We start from the raw sequence: 14,784 nt of genomic DNA on the forward strand, positions 1-14,784 counted from the left end.
CATACAGCGGTTTAACAGGACAGGTTCCACTCAGAACAGGCCTTCCCATGGTCGACCAAAGAATTTGAGTGCATGTGCTCAGCATCATATCCAGAGGTTGTTTTTGGAAAATAGATGTACGAGTGCTGCCAGCATTGCTGCAGAGGTAAAAGGGGTGGGGGGGTCACCCTGTCAGTGCTCAGACCATACACCGCACACTGCATCAAATTGGTCTGCATGGCTGTCCTCCCAGAAGGAAGCCTCTTTGAAAGATGATGAATAAGAAAGCCCGCAAAAAGTTTGCTGAAGACAAGCAGACTAAGGACATGGATTACTGGAACCATGTCCTGTGTTCTTATGACACCAAGATAATCTTATTTGGTTCAGATGGTGTCAAACCTGTGTGGCGGCAAAAACAAGTACAAAAACAAGTGTTGTCTTGCCTACAGTCAAGCATAGGGGTGAGAGTGTTATGGTCTGGGGCTGCATGAGTGCTGCCTGGCACTGGGGAGCTACAGTTCATTGAGGGAAGGAATGCCAACATGTACTGTGACATACTGAAGCAGAGCATGATCCCACCCCTTCGGAGACTGGGCCGCAGTGCAGTATTCCAACATGATAACGAACACACACCTCCAAGACGACTACTGATAAAGAAGCGGAGGGTAAAGGTGATGGACTGGCCAAGCATGTCTCCAGACCTAAACCCAAATGAGCATCTGTGGGGCATCCTCAAATGGAAGGTGGAGGAACGCAAGGTCTCTAACATTCACCAGCTCTGTGATGTTGTCATGGAGGAGTGGAAGAGGACTCCAGTGGCAACCTGTGAAGCTCTGGTGAACTCCATGCTCAAGAGGGTTAAGGCAGTGCTGTAAAATAGTGGTGGCCACAGAAAATATTGACAGTTTGGGCTCAATTTTGACATTTTCACTTAGGGGTGTACTCACTTTTGTTGCCAGCGGTTTAGAAATGAATGACTGTGTGTTGGGTTATTTTGAGGGGTCAGCAAATTTACACTGTTATACAAGCTGTACACTCACTACTTTACATTGTAGCAAAGTGTAATTTCTTCAGTGTTGTCACATGAAAAGGTATAAAAAAAATTTTGCGAAAATGTGAGGGGTGTACTCACTTTTGTGAGATACTGTATATAGTATGAGCTGTTTAGGCCAGTGTTTCTCAACTCCGGTCCTCAGGGCACACTAACAGGCCAGATTTTAAGTATTACCTTGGGGAGATGCAGACTAGAATACTGCAATCACTGAGTAGCAAATGATAACACCTGTCATATTTTCTTGCAAACCTGGCCTGTTAGTGTGCCCTGAGGACCAGAGTTGAGAAACACTGGTTTAGGCAATTTCGGCTGTTTCTGGGGCCCTAGCAAGATTGATGTCTGTGACTGAGTTTATGAGGTTAGAAAATTCTTATACAAAACTGGGACACCTTGGGGCATTGCCAGCACACATGAAACATCGTTCCTGGCTGTCCGCAACAAACAATTCGGAGAGGCAGACGGGTGAATCTTAGCTATCCTAGTTGGTACTAAACACCAGTGTAAAAGGGCTTTATAATTTCTTGATCTACATGACAGCTCAAACGAAGTCAACGTAGGAGAGGCAGGTACTACAATCAGATTGTATTTAAAAAGCTCAGAGAGGAGCATATGCAAGGTGTCCTAAAAATAAGCCAGAGTATATGGTTTGCCACCAAAAAAAATCGCCAATACCAAGGAAACATTTATTTATCATCCAAGTACACTGAGAAGAATGCATCCTGGGTTCAAACTCCAGTTTATTAAACACTGGAGCCAAGAGGGTGTGAGGAGAAGAGAGGGGCTGCCTAGCCCTCAACCTATCCCATATTGCCAACAGGTACGACAAGGTAGGTCACAAGATAGGAGGACACAACCTGCTAAAAATCCACATAAGGGCCTTAATTGGGCAACAGTGACACGCCAATGCTTCGATAAAGGCCCACAGCAGAGATGTAGGCTAACTGAGCAATTTGTGCCACCTGATGGTGGGCTAGGAGATTAGGGAGGCCAAACCCACCCTGGGTCTTGGGCATGTACAGTGTTAGGCGATCCATCCTGGGGCATTTACCCCCCCCCCCCCCCAAATAGATTGGGAAATTGTTTTGGAGCCTCAATAAATCCTGTCTGGGAATTACTATAGGCAAAGTGCCAGAGTAGTAAAGTAGCCCAGGTTTAGTATAGGCATCTTAATGGGATTGATTTATCCGAACCAGGAAAGAGGGTATGTAGCCCACCTTTTCAGGTCCAAATGTACCTGTTGAAAAAGGGATGAATAGTTGGCCCTATATAAAGGTGTTAATAGAAGGAGTTTAACAAATGCCAAAATAAGGGATTGAAAAATGGGCCTGCTGAAAATCAAAGGTGCGTCTAATTCAGTCCACCTCAGTCTGTGGCAAGGTAATGTTCAAGGCCATGGTTTTTGTGTGATTGAGTCCTAAAAAATTGGAGAATTCCTGCAACAGCAATAGCACAGCTGGTACTGTAGTTTGCAAGGACGAAACATACAAAAGCATACCGTCCACAAACAAGGCACATTTAAGTTCCTGATCACCACAAGAAATACCACATATATTAGGATTAGTCTGTATTGCAAAATCCAAAGGTTCGTGACCAGCGCAAAGAGAAGTGAAGACAATGGGCAACTCTATTGGGCGCCTCTCTGTATATGTAATAAAGAAGATTTAAAGCCTTTGATAGACACCTGGGTTGTTGGTACATCATAAAGGGCTCGCAGTGTTGTCAGAAAAAAGGAACCAAAACCAAAAGAATCCAGAACACAAATAAGGTAGTCCCACAAAAGACTATTAAAGGTTTTCTCCAACGAGAGCAACATCACCTCCCTCTTAGAAGGGGAATGCCAGTTAGTGCGAATGGCAGAAGATTAAGGCTAAGGTCCAACAAATCTGGTCTAAAGTCTAATGGCCTCTAATAAATCCTGACTGATTCTTATAAACATAGTGTTCTAAAAAGCAGCTGAGGCATAAAGCCAATGAATTAGTAAGAACTTTCTGATCACAATTAATCAGTGATATGAGACAAAAATTAAGAACATCTGGGGCATCTTTTTTTTTTTTTTTTTTAGGTATGGGGAAAACACGAATAAAGGCCCTATTTTCACCATAGGCAACGGAGCCAGCCTCCATTGAATGAAAAAAATACAGTACCATATATGAGGGAGCAAGTCTGAAAACTTTTTATGTAGCTATTAGGAAGGTCCCAAGGACTTATCTTTACGGAGTTAATCCTGAGTAATGGTTTACTTAAACTGTTCTGGTTTGCAAAGCAAACCAGAACAGTTTAACAGAAGGGAGGTAGGGGCATTATAAAAAGAAGAAAACCAGATAAAGTATTTCAAATTTTTTAAGACTGAAATACTTGGAATAGCTGAGAGGTTTCCACTTAACCAAGTAGGTATGTTAAGGTAATGGTTTCATTTTATGTAAAATGGAAATTCTACTATTCTGTTACATTTGATCTTGTAAAGTAGGCAGGGCCGCTGATAGGGCAGTACAACCAGCCCTGTTGTACCGGGCCCGGGCTCTATCAGTCCAGCAGGGGGGCCCGGGCAGCTTTACAGTTGTTTCTCCTAAATAAATAAAAAGTTTTTTTTATAAACCATACCTTCTTCAATTTGTTTGTTTTTTTGTTGAGGGTAATTTCCTGGGCCCCCTAGGGTTAACATTAGGGGCCCAGGAGATGTCAGCACTGAGAAGAGGAGGGACTTCTTTTCCTTTTTCGGGGCGCAGGCAGACAAGCTTATGTGCTGCCATATAGTTCCGGTCACGGCCATCCACTGCCTAGGTTTTCACTGGCGGAGTGATATTTTTCTACACTGCTCCCTCAGTAAGTTCCACGGACAGAGGAAGAGACTGATGTGAGGTGGGCTGGAGGCTGAGAGGGCACTGCAGGCTTAATCCGATGGCTGGGGGAGGTGCACAGCCTCACACACTGACACTGACTACCAAGGAAGGAAGGTACACTCCCCGACTCTCCACTGTGTGCTTACCATCATTATGACGATCAGATCACAGCAGCTGCTCTGTCACAGTGTCACATTGCTGCTGGGTGCTGATTTTGTTAACTTTATGGCTGTACTGTGTTGCAGATTGTAAGACAGTACAGCCATAACAGAATCAGCAACCAACAGTGACACTATGACAGAGAAACAGAGCAGCTGCTGTGCTCTGATCATTATAATGATGGTAATCATAAGCATGAGATGCTTGCTTACATCTCTGTTTGGAGGGCAGTAAATGGCTGAGCTGTGTTTTTAAGACCTCCAACAACTCCCCATAAGAATTATTTGCCCAAGCTTTCCACTTAGATCCACCACTCAATTTTTTTGTGCATACCTCTATGTAGATCTACAGAAATCCACATACACCACACAGTGGATAGGGGTGGACTGGTGATGGCTCTATGAATGGACAGATATAAATGGAAATGTGTCCATTTACATCAGGCTATGTTTAATCTGTCATGTTTAGGTTTGGAAAAATAGATAAGGACTGCTGTCTGTTTACATCCACCTACCTCTGGATATGTCCAGTTTCCGAAAAAAAAAAATGGAAAAGGACTTCACCCTTGTCTATTTTTCCAGACCTAAACATGACAGATTAAACATAGCCTGATGTAAATGGACACATTTCCATTTACATCTGTCCATCCATAGAGCCATCACCAGTCCACCCCTATCCACTGTGTGGTATACGTGGGCATAGACTGAACTAGCACAGAGGTTTTAACACTGACATCTATGCCGAGAAGCTCCAGTTCAGCAGGGAATCCACTCATGGATCCCTTGCTAAGCAGATGTTTCAAAGAGCCCTTATGCTGGAAAGGTAACGGGATGGAAAGTACATATGTCACAACTGCAAAGCTTTTTGCACAGCAAAAATTGTCCCCATTGGACCACCCACCATGTTGCCTACTGGCCACGATCCTATTCAACTGTTATCAGGATTTTGAAGTGGTTAACAGGTGCTGAAGAGGTGATACAATGCCTCCTCCCACCAGCCAAATGCTCTCTGAAGAGAGATCTGAATGCAGATCACTCTTCAAAGAGCAATGCTAGTGTGAAATAGCTCATAAAGATTTTAAATAATTATAATTGCATGCTTCAGCTGATTTAAAGGCATCATAGATGTACTTTAAGGCTTCAAGGATAAGTTCACCTTTTAAAAAAAATAATAAATGCACATTTTTTTGCAGTTAAAAAAATGTGCATTTATTTTTTTTTCTTTTGGAGCCTGTAAAGCATTGCACCAGCAATCAGCAGATCCCTGGTGCCATGTAGGTCTTCTTCAGATCGTCAGTATATCTGTGTGCCTGTACATCCCGTATGGGCTTGCAGATACACTGACAGGAAAAAATCAAAGAAATACCACGGTGCTCCACAGCACCATTGTAGTTCTTTGAGAACTACAATGGCGGGGGGAGAGGCGGCTGCAGGATTTGGAACATGTTACATGTTCCACACAAAATCGGGTGGTTAGGGTCAACCTATGCTTTAAAGAAAATCTACAGTATGCCTTAAAGTCATCGGCAGCATTCTCATTAAAAAGGGATGATCTCAGGTGTCTTTGAACACTAGTCTAATCAAATTTATAACAGGCAGGAGAAAAATAAATATCACTTGAGGACCAAGGCTGCATTTTGTTGAGGTGGGTGGGGTCAGGGTGGGGCCCGCTGAGGTGGGCGGGGTCGGGGTGGGGCCCGCTGAGGTGGGCGGGTCGGGGGGCCCGCTTAGGTAGGCTGTACGGGGCCCCGTGATTTCTAACAGCGGCCCTGAAAGTAGGGCCCACTACAGTATATTCTACATAGTATTTGTACAATATCTCAGACTTTGCATAGTGCCGTGTTTCCGTGTAGTTTCCAGATAGATTATGGGTCTATCTGAGTTCACAGCTGTATAAAAAGAAAAATTTGAAAAATCTTGAGTATGATGACTACATCTGAAGACGGCATGGGCATAATGCCAAAAGATGTACACTAACACTTACTAAAAATTTTAGATATCCAATCAAGTACTTCACAAATAATAGCATACTTGATATCCTGTGTTCACATTCTAGAACAATTTGTGCTGCAGGCTGGATCAGCAATGCTTTACTTCTTATAATGTTCCCCCTCCTTCAAAACACTTGGCATCATTCTCTCCTAACTATTCCTACAGTATGTTCCTCCAACCAGTGCCAAGATAAGGTTATCCAGTGGCTAGTACTAAAATGCTAACTGTGCCCTCTCCCCCATCCTGGGTGGCGGAAGGGGAAGGTTGCGAATAGTGGCGTGTGCCTCAAAATGTATGTAATGTTTTTGACATGCTCTAAAATAGTACCAATAGTTATGGTAAAAAGCAGCAAAGAGCTTAAAATCAGTGCGCAAAGATGGCACTAACCTGTAATAAGGAAAATGTCCCAGCATCAGTGGTGTCTCTAAAAGGAAAAAATGTCCCTGCATCAGTGGAGTCACTGAAAGGAAAAAAAAAGTCCCTGTACTGGTGGTGTCATTGAAAGGAAAATGTCCCTGTACTGGTGGTGTCACTGAAAGGAAAATGTCCTTGTTCTGGTGGTGTCACTGAAAGGAAAATGTCCCTGTACTGGATGTGTCATTGAAAGGAAAATGTCCCTGTACTGGTCGTGTCACTGAAAGGAAAATGTCCCTGTACTGGTGGTGTCACTGAACAGAAAAAATGGCCCTGCATCAGTGAGAAATGGTGGTGGATTTCTTTCTTCGGGTATAAAATGCCCCTGTGTTGCTGGGGTCAGCAAGATCAATTGGCATCTATGTTAGTGGGATGCAGGAGAGAAGGGGAGCTGGGCTCTGAGGGGTGCATGGAACCAAAGGGTTCTATGTGGGCTCTGAGGGAGAAAGGGGGATGAAAAGGTTCTAAGGTTTCATTCAGATGTGCAGCCATAAATGCTGTCCCTCTGAAAAGTGAGTCACGGTGGACCATTATTTAGAAGGCGTTTGGTAGGTGGAGAAAAGGCGATATTTCACCTTCTCACTGTCTGTTTAAACCCTGAAAATGACAACCTCAGAACCCACTGGGATTGAAAGTAGCGTCTCCTTTTTGCCCCATATCTCATCATTGATTTGTCACATGACAAGTGGACATAGGAAGAAAGGAAGTCTGCCCTTATTCTCCAGTGGTGCAACACTGAGACTGAGGTATGTTCTTAGTTTCAGTGCCCGATGTCTTTGGCCCACAGTAGGCTGCCATTGCAGGGAGGAGAAAGCAGAATCCTCCCTCCAGCAGCTATCAGGTCTCTGCCTCTTCTAACAGAAATGACGGTGCACCCCTAACCCACCATGCACAGCTGGTTGCAGCAGGCATGCAAGGGCAGGTGCGCTGCCCTATTTGCATACAATGTGCATTTGGGGTCATGCACCTATCCCTGAATGCTTGTTTACATTGCTGTGCACTAGAGTCCATTTAGGGGCCATACAGCCACTGTGTGTTATTCATTAAAGGGATTGTAAAAGCAGAAGGTTTTTTTTATCTTAATGCATGCTATGCATTAAGATGGAAAAAAAAACTTTGTGTGCAGCAGCCCCCTCAGTCCCCCTAATACTTACCTGAGCCCGTCTTTATCCAGCGATGTTGCAGGAGTGTCTAAGCTGCCTGGTACTCCCCTCCTCATTGGCTGAGACAACAGCGCGGCACGATTTTGTCAATCAAAATCTTTCAGCCAATCAAGAGAGAGAGAGGGAGCGGGGCTGGGTTGTGGCTCTGTGTCTGAATGGACAAAGGGAGCTGTGACTCGGCTCGGGTGCTCCCATAGCAAGTTGCTTGCTGTGGGGCACTCTCCAGGAAGGAGGGGCCAGGAGCGCCAAAGAGGGACCTGAGAAGAGGACGGTCGGTGCTGCTCTGTGCAAAACCAACTGCATAGAGGAGGTAAGTGTAACTTGTTTGTTATTTAAAAAAAAAAAAAATAGACTTTACAATACCTTTAACGACTTGCGGATCGCCCGCCGCACATATACTGCGGCAGGCTGGCTCGGCTGCACGAATCGCTGTACCTGTCACGGAGAACTCCTTAAGGGGGGGGCGCGCCGCTGACAACGCGCACCTGCCCCCACTAGGCAGGGGGGATGCCAATCCATGGGCCAGTCACCACGATTGCCGCAGGGCACCCGCGATCGCTCCCCACTGAGAGAGAAGGGCGGTCAGCTGTTGTAAACACAGCAGACCTTGTTCTCTCTGAAATGATCAAAGAGCGCTTGTGATCCTCCTATATAGGATCACATGTCTCTGTGTTCATTTCACAGGTTCCTCCCACACACAGTTAGAAAACACTCCCCTAGGCTCACAATTAACCCTTTGATCACCCCTGGGTTAACCCCTTCCCTGCCAGTGTCATTATTGCAGTAACAGTGCATATTTTTAGCACTAATTACTGTAGTAATGTCACTGGTCCCCCACAAAAAGGTCAAAAATGTCAGTTAGGGGTTCGATCTGTCTGCCGCAATGTCGAAGTCCCGCTAAAAATCGCAGATCGCCATTACTAGTAAAAAAAAAAATAATAAAAATGACAAATCTTTCCCCTAGTTTGTAGACGCAATAACCAATCAAAATACACTTATTGCGATTTTTTTTTTTTTTACCAAAAATATGTAGCAGATTACAAATTGGCCTAAAAGGATCAAAAAAATAGGTTTTTAATTTTTTTTTGGGGGGGGGGGGGGGAAGGTTATATAGTAGAAAGTGGAAAAATATTGTTTGTTTTTTTTTCAGAAATGTCGCTCTTGGAAAAAAAAAAAAAAAAAACGCACAGGTGATCAAATACCACCAAAAGAAAGCTCTATTTTATGGGGGAAAAAAAAGACATACATTTTGAGTACAGCGTTGCACGACCGCACTGTTGTCCGTTAAAATAATAATAAAAGTGCCGAATCGCAAAAAATGGCCTGGTCATTAAGGGTGCAAATCCTTCTGGTCCAGAAGTGGGTAACAGAGGCTGCCTGCATGCAGCTCTGAGTGGCTCAACATGCAAAAACAAATGACTCACACTGTACAGGCCTCACAGCCCATATAAATGAGGCCTTGGAGAAAAAAAAGATTTGTCTTTATTTACCATTTAAGGACCCAGCGTAGGTCTTACCCTGATTCACATTTACCTTCCTTGCTGACTTCAGAAACTAGCATCTAATTTCTCATTCTTCACAGGGACTCAGGCTGTTATTAGGTGTATTGTGACGTTTTGACTTTTAGAAGAAAGTCAGTGCTGACGTATATTGAACAGTACAAAATAACCCAGCAGCTACATTCACAAAGGTTAAGATTCTGCATGGAAAACCAAGTTAACAAAAGCAGCTTGTTCTAAAGTGGTTGCATCATTTTCTCTGACCTTTTTGGAATCAAATAACTCCAGTTAAGATGTAAAATGTGTCTGGCTTGCCCTGAATAACAAGTAAGATTTAATGCTAGCGGAGTAGATTTACTAAAATTGGATTAAAGAGTAATGTGCAGCCCATAGCAGTTATATTTTAGTTGTCATTTTCTAGTGCTGAAAATAAACTGTTGTAGACAATATGGACAAATTCCTTTCTTTAAATTTATTTTTGTATTAGCAAATCAAATCAACCCCAGGTGGTATTTAGGATGACAATGATCTCTGACCTATTGGCCACTCTAGAGGGGAATATTCTCCAAAGGTGCGTTACTTTGAAAATACTGACAAAGTCTATAGAAAGGTTTATAGCTCTGCATCAGATCGGAGTCCCAAAAATACTTTTTTTTATAAAAAATTGGGTTTAAGTGTCAGTTAATTAGTTGTGTAAGTTCAGAACCAAGCTTGAGGGGGATTTTATAATACTTGGGGTTTTTTTTTTATCTTGGCCTGTTTACCAACTTAGCTCCGGAAGGTTTTGCCCCCTTTCTGACCAGGCCATTTTATTGTGATACGGCACTGCCTTGCTATAACTGACAGCGGTCGTGCAATGCTGTACCCAAATAAAATTGATGTCTTTTTTTTTCCCTACAAAAAGAGCTTTTTTGATGGTATTTGATCACTAGGGATGGGCTTTATGTATGAGTCGAACGTAAGTTCGACTCGAACATCAGCTGTTAGTGTGTTCGCTGAACACATGAACAAATGGGGTGCTGGGCAGGAAGTTCTCTGGCCGATGAGTGCCCCATAATACACTGCACTGTTGCAGTGCATTGATTGCTGATAATTGGCCAAGGCATGCACCTGACCTGTATGCTTTGGCCAATCACAGCACACTGTCCTGTCAGAGCCATGATTGGCCAAAGGCAGGGTGCCTTTAGCCAATCAGGGCTCAGAGTCCACGCCCCCCCCCCCCCACTATATAAGGCTGCTGCTGACAAGGCAGGTTAGTAGATTGTGTGTTCAGTCAGTTTAGTGCAGTCAGTGTAGTGTACAGGCATAAAACACTTTGAAAATGTATAGATATGCTGTAGCCCTGGGTCTCCTCTCGTTGCTGCCCTAATTTTGTGTCCCTGTCACTTATAGTTAGTAAGCAAGACCAAGATTTCCCATAGATGCCAATGTTAAAGACTGGGAGCAGTGCCATGTCAAGCTGTTCGATACTTCCCATAGATGACAATGAAGACAGGGAGCAGTGCCATGCCAAGCTGACCAATATTTCCCATAGACGCCAATGTTAAAGACAGGGAGCAGTGCCATGCCAAGCTGACCAATATTTCCCATAGACGCCAATGAGCACTAAAAGCTAAAAATTGGTCTAGGAAGGGGGTGAAAGTGCTCTGTATTTAAGTGGTTAAGGGGAAAAAAAATGGCATAGAGCCCCCCAAAATATATACAATGCCCCCCATTGAGGGACACTTTTTTTTATTTTTGAATAAAGGGCTTATCAAAAACTGTCCTATGTGTTTTTTTTTTGTACAATTTTTTGGTGAATAAGGGGGGGTGGGATCGGGGGGCCTCCTTGTTAAAGGGGGCTTCCAGATTCCGATAAGCCCGCCACCCGCAGACCCCAACAAACACAGTCCAGGGTTGTCGGGAAGAGGCCCTTGTCCCCATCAACATGGGGACAAGATACTTTGGGGCGGGGGGGCAGAGCCCCCCCACCTCAAAGCGCCCACCCCCCCATGTTGAAGGTATGTGCCTGGTATGGTTCAGGACGGAGGGGGGCGCTTGCTCGTCCCCTTACCTTTCCTGCCTTGCCAGGCTGCATTTTTTTCTTAACAAGATGAGGCGATTTTGGGTTGGAGAGAACACCTTTTTTTAGCCTACTGAAGCAATTAACACTGTACCAGTCACCCAACACTGGCCGTATGCTGCCTACTTCCTATTCAATAGGTGCCACTAAGCGTCCTTTTTATTGCCTAGTGTCACTGGGTGGGAGGAGACTTGTCAGCCAGCTTTTTCATCTTAAGAAAGATCACCACATAGTTTAAATATTTATTAAATGTCCAAGGGGACCAAGTCCATGTAGTATTTTGTCCCATTTTAATCTGTCTGGTGGTTGCTGAGCAGCATGGTTCGAATTCCTTACACATGCAGTACTGCTCCAAATCACTGCCTCTGTCACTCACAGGGGACATACAGGTGATGGTTGAAAAAGATCCTCTCTTCCTGTTGTCAAAAAATTTACAATGAAGAGAAAACTGCATATCTGTTCTCTGATCCAAGCGCTCTTTACTGAAATATCATAAATATAGATGCATTCACATAGTCCCCCACCCAAGACCACTGGCTTGATCGCAAGGAAGCTAAGCAGCATGGATATTCAGCTCACCCAGCTCCCTCCACTGCTGTCCACTTTACTAGCAAGGAGACGAATACTTAACAAGGGACAATTGATAGCACCTGTTTTGCAGCAGGTGCAAACTGGAGATATGCACCACCATTTACAACAGCAGGGATCAAGGTCAGCTCCATTCATATCAAAACTACTGACTGTTCATTCACAATAGTAAACAACAAGGTCCCTTTCACACAGGCTTTCCGATCCGGTCTGCTTGTCAGTTTTTCAGATGGATCGAATCGGATGCTCCATGCAGCCCTATACATCTCCGCTAACACCTGCTTCTATCCGATCCGTGAAATCCAGACGGATGGAAACCTTATTTTCTATCCATCTGGAGGATCAGATGAGATTGGATGAAAACAGATAGGCGGTCCGTTTCCAATCTGATCTCCCATAGAGGAGAGCAGGGATCTGACAGCTCCATCTCTGCACACAGAGCCGCCCGAGACAGACCTGTCATGCGCCTACTCAGCGGGGATCGGCGGATCAATCCCAGCTGAGTAAAACGGACTCCGTCGGGCGCAGCGCATGTGTGAAAGGAGCCCAAGTCAGATCACAGAGTCCTCTAATGCTATCTGCCGGCTCATAGGGTGTGGCTTGGATGCCACTTTGGCTTTAACCAATGATAATGGACAACTGTTGCGCAACTGCCCCATGTAAAACTTTCAGGTGCAACCTGAATGAGTCATTTGAGGGTTAACATTGAAGTCTACAGCCCTCAAGTCCCATGAAAGTTGGACCAATGTAGTTCATGAGCTACTTTGATGTTGCTGCAAGTGGTTCACCGTGACTATGGCTGTATAGATATCAGCAATAACCCCCCGTATCGGTTTTTGCAGCCAGCTCCGCCCCCGTATCATTTTTTGCGGCTGGCCGACTGGCTCCCCCCCCCCTTTTCATGACTCGCTGGTGTTTCTGGGACTTACCACTCACTTCCGCCAGTTCCCCTGAAAAATTATTCGATGGTGCAGCCTGATGCTCCCATAGGCGATCAACAAGTGAATACTCTTAGGCCTTGGAGGACACGGGCAACGTCATGATGTAACTTCCTGTCCAGACTGGAAGTACATTTTTTTTTTTTTTTTAAAGCAAAAGATCAAAATTGTTTTTTTTTTTTATCTTTTGCTTTTTAAAATAAAGAAGACATCTGGGATCTTTTTTAACCCAGATCTCTCCATAAAGAGGACCTGTCATCCTTATTTCTAATGTAAACATCCCTTGTAATTGGAATAAAAGTGACAAAAAAAAGGGACATTGTAAAAAATCAAAAATCAAAAGTTAAAAAAAAAAAAATGAACGTGCCTTTATCCCTCTGTGCTCTCACACAGAAGGGAACGCATACATAAACCATGCACGCATATGTATACGGTATTCGCACCACACTTGAGGTATCGCCATGAATGTTAGAGCAAGAGCAATAAGTCTAGTGCTAGGCCTTCTCGGTAACTCTAACCAGGTAACCTGTAAAGGCGTTTAAAACGTTGCCTATGGAGATTTTTAAGTACCGTAGTTTGTCGTCATTCCACGAGCTTGCACAATTTTAAAGTGTGACATGTTAGCCATCTACTTACTCAGCGTAACATCATCTTTCACATTTAAAAAAAAAAATTGGGATATATACAGGCGGTCCCTGGGTTACAAACATCCGACTTACAAATGACTCCTACTTACAAACAGAGAGAGACAACAGGAAGTGAGGAGAAATCTACCCCTAGGAAGGGAAATTTTCTCCTGTAAGAGTTCTCATGGGAAAAAGGTGTCTCCACTGAAGCTTTATCACCAATCCTGGTTTCCACAACAACCCAAAATTTTCAAAATCCGATTGTCACAGGGACAGAAAGTGGACAGACAAATGGAACAGGGATGTTACCCTTCCCTATACTATCCAAAAAATTTTAAACACATATTATTTTAACTGGAGCTAAACAGCCAGTAATTGAGGCCTTGGCTTTGCGGCTTGCTGGAGCGAGATGCTTGCATCGGGAAACTGGCGACCTTGCGGTGGCCGGGGCTTTGACAAGCAGTCACAGGCGGCACTGAGGGTTTCCTGTGCCTGCTCTCACTGCCTGCCCATCTCCTACCTAAGAAGAGAAGAGGTTGAAGGTGTTGCAGGCTTGATCTGGCACCCTGTCCTTATTGATGAGTGGACAGGGCGTGTTGGGCAGCTGGTTGTTTTAACGGTTTCAGTTCCATTTACAGCCCTACAAAGATGGAAACAATTTTTTTTTTTTTCATTAAAAATGTTTTATTATTTTTCATTCTCTCCTTGTCATGCCACAGCCACACAGCCGAAGGCACTTTTCACATGGGCTGTCCGATCAGGTCCGCCTGTCAGCTTTTCAGGCGGACCTGATCGGACCCTCCAGTCTCCTCTATAGAGCAGCGGATATCAGTGGACAAATGTCCGCTGACACCTACTGCTATCTGATCCTGTCCGCCAAAAACAGACAGATGGTGGTCTTATTTTCCATCCGTCTGCCGAATCAGATGGCATCGGATGTAAATAGACAGGCGGTCCATTTTCATCCAATTTCCTCATGCTACCATGCCACCTTGTGTCCATGTTCACTCTGCATAGCATAGCGGAGCAGACAGGACCAGTCATCCACCTGCTCTGTGGGGATTAGCTGAGAAATCCACACTGAGCAAGCGGATTCCACTTAGCGGAGGTGCCCGTGTGAAAGAGGCCTAAGGTGGCATGAGTTACTTGATCTCCTATCGCCCTCACCTGGTTGCACTGTCCTTTCCTAGTGAGGCGCTGCCCATCACACCATCAAGCCAAATACACACAGGCCGAATGCCGGGCAACTTTCGGCTGGTTCAATAAAAACTGCCCGCCGTTCGGCCCGTGTGTATGGCAGCCAGTCTGACAGAAGCCGACCGTTTGTCATGCTTGAAAAAACACTGACTCCTAACTTTTTAGCTGGCTCCTAGATTCCAAGAAAATTTGTCAAGCCCTGCTTTAGTGTGCCCATCTTCTGATGGGTACTTCCAGCAGGATAATGCACCATGTCACAAAGCTCAAATCACCT

General features: G+C 44.5%; 1 protein-coding gene across 1 annotated transcript in view; it reads right to left on the reverse strand.

The window, feature by feature from the left end:
* SH2D4A (SH2 domain containing 4A) overlaps nt 1-14,784 on the reverse strand; it is a 162,742-nt gene that overhangs the window by 145,054 nt on the left and 2,904 nt on the right. The gene's annotated exons all lie outside the window — the stretch shown is intronic.

The sequence above is a fragment of the Pelophylax lessonae genome (genome assembly GCF_965119305.1).
Source record: "Pelophylax lessonae genome assembly, chromosome: 1".
Classification (NCBI taxonomy): domain Eukaryota; kingdom Metazoa; phylum Chordata; class Amphibia; order Anura; family Ranidae; genus Pelophylax; species Pelophylax lessonae.